The following is a 6,409-nucleotide window of genomic DNA, read 5'->3' as shown; positions in this document are numbered from 1 at the left end:
TTTGCCTTTTGGATTGGGCTGCACGTGATAGTATCAGGAACACGATCAACTATCATCATCTGCATAGGAATTATTTTTCTATCTATAAAACACATGGTAAATTAATGCCTCAACTAATTGATTACTCAAATGTACACACATGACTATTTAGGTACAGAACGTATCACAGAAAGACATAATAAACTATGAACATATAATAGACTTATTAGCGAAGATCTCAAAGGTCTTTTCCAACCTGACTGATTCTGTTGATTCTGTGAACTTGTGCTGACTGAAATGAAAAACGTAAGAGCCTCTCTCAGGGTCAAATACAATGAGTAGTACGTCCAAACATATTTGGACCACAAAGGTGATGCAAGTGATGGAGTATAGCTCCCATGAAGACAGGCTGAGAGAGTTGGGGTTGTTCAGCCTGGAGGAAGGGGGGGGGAAGACTGGGAAGGAGGGGGGAACTTAGAAGCAAGCCTTTCCAATTATTTGTGAAGGGGGGGGGCTGCAGGAAAAATGGAGAGGGAGGGAGATTATATTAACAAAGAACATCAGGACAAAAATTAGGATTGAGGGCAATGGACCTTCTAGCTGGAGAAGAAATGGATGGATTTAGGAGTTTTTGAGGCATACAGTAGGGAGAAATTTTCTTCCCCCCATGAGTGGGTGGAGTGAGGCACTGTGAAACAGGTGTGGCCCAGAGAAAGCTGTTGAAGGGCTCCCAAAGCCTGGAGAGTGGTTCAAAAGGGCCAAGGTTGGATAGATTGGGCCTGGAGAACACCTGGTCTAGTGAGTGAAAGAAGTCTCCACCCTGCCCATGGCAGGGAGGTGAGAACTGAATGATTTTGAAGGCCCCTCTCAACCCAAACCATTGCATGATTCTATACTCATGACAAAGGTGATGGAGAAACAATTACTGCTGTCTTAAAAGATCCAACATGATACTTCAAATGCAGTTCAACAGAGCAGAAAAAGAAGGTATTAAATTCATAATTACAGTCTGTGTATCACATGTCTGATAGCACCAAAATTAGATGCTGCAAGTCAGCAAGTGACTTCTGGAAGGCAGAGGGAGGAATGGGGCTTCCAACATCTTCCTTAAAGGGAGGTTGGTGTTGGTCTAGGAGATCCTTGGGCTTCTCAAGCTCTCCCCACCAAAAGACAGCGCTAGACCAAGCTCAAAAGAGGCTTCCTAAGTCACAATCAGAACAGAGTAAGTATGCAGCTTTAGTAACACAAACTCCAGGCAAGCAGCAGAGAACCAGTGGAGCCCCCAGGGCTGAAGAATACCACACCTACAGAGCCAGGCTTGTTCTTCAAAAAGGGAACACTTTTCAGCTACCACAGGGAATTATGTTATTTATAATTCTGTTTTTAAGACACTGCTGGAACACGGAGGGAAAAGACACATGACTGTTAAGGATTAAACAGAGGAAGTGCAAGGCTCTCTGTGCTTGCAGAAAAAGCTGCTGGAATGATAAATGGGCAACAAATAATTGCTGGGGCAATGGGTGCTGTAGGAGCAGGGACAGCAAACTCATGGCAACAAAGAAAGGTCTTCTAGACCCTAGACTGCTAGAAAGAGCCTTCTTAATAGTATCAGAGGCCAGCACTTCAGTCCCTGGGCAGAACCCAAGCAGTGTGGTCAGCAGGGGGCAGGTGAGGGATTCTAGATACACCCACAACTTTTGTATACTTATAGTTGGTATACGCAATGACTCTGAACCCCCCTGCAGTACGCATGTGCAGCTCTGGAGTGCTCAAGGACACAGACGAGATCCAATGGAAAGGCACAACAGCATATCAAGATCTTGGAAACAAAAGGATAAGCCCTGGAAAGTGTCAACTGTACTAGAATTTAGACGAGACAACACACACTGACAAGATAATTTTCAAGGGTATTTCTTGGAGTGTGCATTAACCAGAAGAGCAAATATAGAGGACATACCAGAGGAGACCATTAAACTGAGAAATGATACTCTATAAACGCAAGGCATCAGAAACACTAAAAGAACACATGAACAAAGGAAGTCATACATCATCATAGAGACAGAGACAACAACAAAAGAATTGACTACAAGAGAAAAGAGCCAAGGGTAGATAAACTAAAGAAGGAGAAGATATGAGAGTGAGAGAAACACAGGGAGAAATGTTTATTCATGACTCTAACAATCTTAGATAATATTGAGTAGAAGAGAGCCTGTCCCAGCTATTTAGCACAAGACAGTAAGAAGATGGTAAATGATCTTCCTCCACACTCCTAGGAATCACATTAACTTCATATATGATGTATTTGTTAGTGGCTGTGAGCAACCTGCTTTCTATGTTCTTGAAGTAGTCTATAACACAACACACTTAGACAGTCAGAGAGCAGGATCATGATAATCTATAATAAATAGTTATAAAAAAATATTAAATAGTGTGAATATAATAGAGAGGCATTAAGACAACTCATTCCAACCCTAACACTTCTAGACATCAACCTCACTTACAAACAAATAAGAACACTAGATCAATTGTAACACTCATTGGACATACCATCTAGAGTCAATTAGAAAAAAATCATATCATACCACGAAGACTCATGCTTTGTCTCACACACTGGAAGCCAGGACTCAGAAACACAGGATGGTGGGAGCTGAAGGGGAGCTCTACAGGTCACTCAGTCCAATCCCCCTGCCAAAGCAGGATCCTCTACCTGGGGCAGGTTGCACAGGAACTCTTCCAGGTTGGTTTGGAATCTCCCCAAAGAGAATTGGAACAACATCGTACCAAACCAACTGACATGAGACAGAAAACACTGCTCACAGTGCTCTGGCACCCAACTCAGACAACACACACACCATCATACATAGGAGAAAATAACTATACATACTATCACACAATAACTACAATCCCACAACTATCCACAATTGAAACATATATATACAAACCATCCACATCACAATTCACCAATAACCAACAAACTAGTCATTAATCAACACAACAACATATCATACACAATAGAATCTTTTACTGAAATACATAAACTCAATTTACACAACTCTACTCAAAAACCATTGTGTAAAAAGGGAGGTGGTAAAAAAAAGGTAAAAAAGGGATATATATAAAAAAAAAAATAAATAAAAATGGTTAGTTTCAAAAGATAAGAATGAAATTAACGATAAAAGAGTTTTGTTTAATAGAATGAGGTTGTGGGGATGGAAACTTGAAAAGTATAGGAGAGTATATATTCTTGTGTGGTTCTATGTATCTTAGGCTGAATTCTTTACACTCTCTATAGTTATTCTAATTCTTTTTTCAAACTGCAAACACACTATCTTGATTTCTATATATAAAGAACTTCATTATTACAAAACAAAAATTATTTAGGAAATCTTATGAGAATTAAGGATGTGTTGTTTATGGTTTATTCTACAAGTTTTTTTATTATTATTACTATGTTTTTTAGTTGTTGTCTATTGATATTGAGATTTAGATAGGTTAGGTATCTAACACTTCTATTCTTCATTGTGTGGTATCTTTCTAATATTTATTTTAGATTATTTGTAGATTCTCTTTATAGGATGGAGGTTTTAGAAGGATAGTTAAGGGAGGGTTGGTAGCTTTAGGATGTATAGTATTTCTTGTTATCATGTTTATGGGGGAGTTATTTGTTGTTCTCTTTTTATTCACTCTCTTTTGGGTCATCTTGTATATTTTATTTAATATGTTTGTTTGGGGGTGATTTCTTTTGGGGGCTTACTGTTTTGGTTGTGTATTGTATTTTTGTTGGTTTACATTAGGACTATGTGTTGTAGTCAATGGTTTATTAGTGAGTGTTTATGGGTATATCACACTATTTGTTTAGATCTTATTATATTATTCACTATTATATTGAGATGTGTACTTTTGATCTGAGGGTGAAGGGTAAGAATTTAATTATATGTATGAGATTGAATGCACTATTCATTATGATTTGACATGGATTTGATTACAGAGGATATCTTATTTTATATTTGGTTAGGAGTGAGTGTTTTGTTTTTGGTATCATTTTTTAGTCTGGAGACATATTGTTTGTTTATGGAACGTGGTCTATTTTGTAATATATGGTTTAGTAGGGTTTGATTTTAGACACTGTTTTATTGTGATTATTATATCTTGATGGTACTATGATTTAGTTATTATTGTGGGATTTTTTACATTTCATCTCATATACACTTTGTAGATTATTGTATTATTTGACTTGTAACTGTATGCAGGGTTCTTATCAACCTTTGTGTAAAGAACAATATTGTGAAGTAGGGTATTCTCTTATTACTCTATGTCAGTATGGGTTATGTTTTATTGTTTGATTACACTGATATTGTGTGTCTTGATATTGATAGTTCGGTATATATGCTCATGTTAGAGGAGATGTTATTTGAGTTATCTTGGTATCTTGGTATGGGTATCTCTCTTAGTTTGGGTCTGGTGAGGGGGGTGGGGTTCATTGTGGGTTTGTGTTGGGATGTTTTAGAAGGTGGTGATAGGACTAGTTCTTACACTTCAAGTGTTATAATGTTTGTAGTATATAATATAGTACTGAGATATGAGAGGTATGGGGTATGAATGAGATATAATTATTAAATTGGGGATAAATATTTTATGGATATTTTGAAGGGGTTACCACAGGTAACTTGTATGATTTATATTAGGTTTTATTGATTATATTGGGGAGAGGTTTTGTGGGGTAGTGGTTGGAGAGAGGGTGAGTTGGGGGGGTGGGGTTTGGGACAGAGTTCCATTTATTGTTCTATTCACTATGATAATTGTGGTCTCTCTTTATATTCAACTACTTCATTGGGGATATGATGAACATCGGGATTGGATGTGAGACATCATTCTATCTTCTAATACTATATTCAAATTGTGTTGTGATATTAGTCAACATTATACTGTATCATGGTTGGTAGTATTATTGTTTTTTGTTTTTATTTTTTATTCTTATAAGTATGTTTCATGGGGGATGTGGATAATGAGGTAATAGAGGAGTGGTATAACGTCTATATATACTATGGAGTGTATGATGTCTGTTAGATAGGGAGACTTATGAATAAGTTAAAGATGATGATATGGGGGTTGTTTAGGGATTGTTTTTATAGGTAATAATGGATGGTAATGATGGATCTGTTTGTAATATGTCTATGGAGGTATAGAGAGTAGGTCATATTTATTTACATCTTCTTATACTTTATTAGCTTTTACATTCACATAGGAGTTCTTTACACTTATCTGGGGACTCTTTCAGTATTAGATGTAGCGGGGTGAGAGACGACGGGATGGGTGTCTCGTACAATGGGGTTACATATTTTGCAACAAAGGGAGAGATGAAAGAGATGTAAAGTGGGTATATATACTTGGGGGTAGTTGGGGTGGTGGGGGAGGTGGGGGGGGGGGAGGGGGGGGGGGGTGGGGGGGTGTGGGTGTGTGTGGGGGGGGGAGGGGTGGTGGGGGGTGGGGGGGGGGGGATGTGTGGGGGGGGGGGTGAGGGTTGGTGGGTGGGGGGGGGTGTGGTGTGGGGGGGGGGGGGGGTGTTGGGGGTGTGTGGGGTGTTGTGGGTGGGGGGGGGGGGGGGGGGGGGGGGGGGGGTGGGGGGGGGGGGGGGGGGGGTTGGGGGGGTGTGTGGAGTGTGGGGGGTTGGGTGTATGTTGTGGGTTTAGTTGTTGGGGGATGTTGAGTAGTGTTAGTTGTTGATTGTTGGTGATGGGGTGTGTTGTGGATGGTGATTATTATGTTTGATGTTATGGATGTTTGGGGGGGGGGTTGTGTTGAGAATTGTTATGGTCATCTTGAGGTGACAGGGTGTAATTATATAATTTGAGAGAGATGCATATGTATTGACTAGTTATAGTGGTGTGGTATGTTAGGGGGATAGATAGGTGATGATAGTAGGGGCAGGGGAGTAATAGGTAAGGGTAAAGGAAGGTGGGTGTGTGAAGCTTAACAACAAATAGGAGGGTAGTGGTATATAGTTACGGGAGGAACTAAGATTCATAGAGGAAGAGGGGTAGGAGGTCAACTTTGGAGATTTGGAGATGAGGTAGTGGACATTGTGAGGGTGGTAGAACAGACTGTATAGATTGGGTATTACAGTTTGGGGTAATTACATAGAAAGGTAGGGTAGGATAGAGAGTGTCGGGATAGATATGAGAAGGGTGACACGGAGGACGAGGTGTGAGGCGAGACAGAGTCAGTACGAGAAAGTTAACAAAAAGGAGAGAGAATAAGAAAGGTATGGGAGTGGTATGTGGAGTGATTTGTGGACTAAGAGGGCATGGAGTTGATATAAGCAAATAGTCTAGATATTTTATCAGGGGGGGTGTACAAATGGGGGGGGGGGAAGGGGGGGGGACTGTAGGAAATGGGAAGGGGAGAGGAGACGGAAACAGAAATATAAATG

This window comes from Indicator indicator, assembly GCF_027791375.1.
Source record: "Indicator indicator isolate 239-I01 chromosome Z unlocalized genomic scaffold, UM_Iind_1.1 iindZ_random_scaffold_108, whole genome shotgun sequence".
NCBI classification, from domain to species: domain Eukaryota; kingdom Metazoa; phylum Chordata; class Aves; order Piciformes; family Indicatoridae; genus Indicator; species Indicator indicator.
This window is presented reverse-complemented; position numbering follows the sequence as displayed.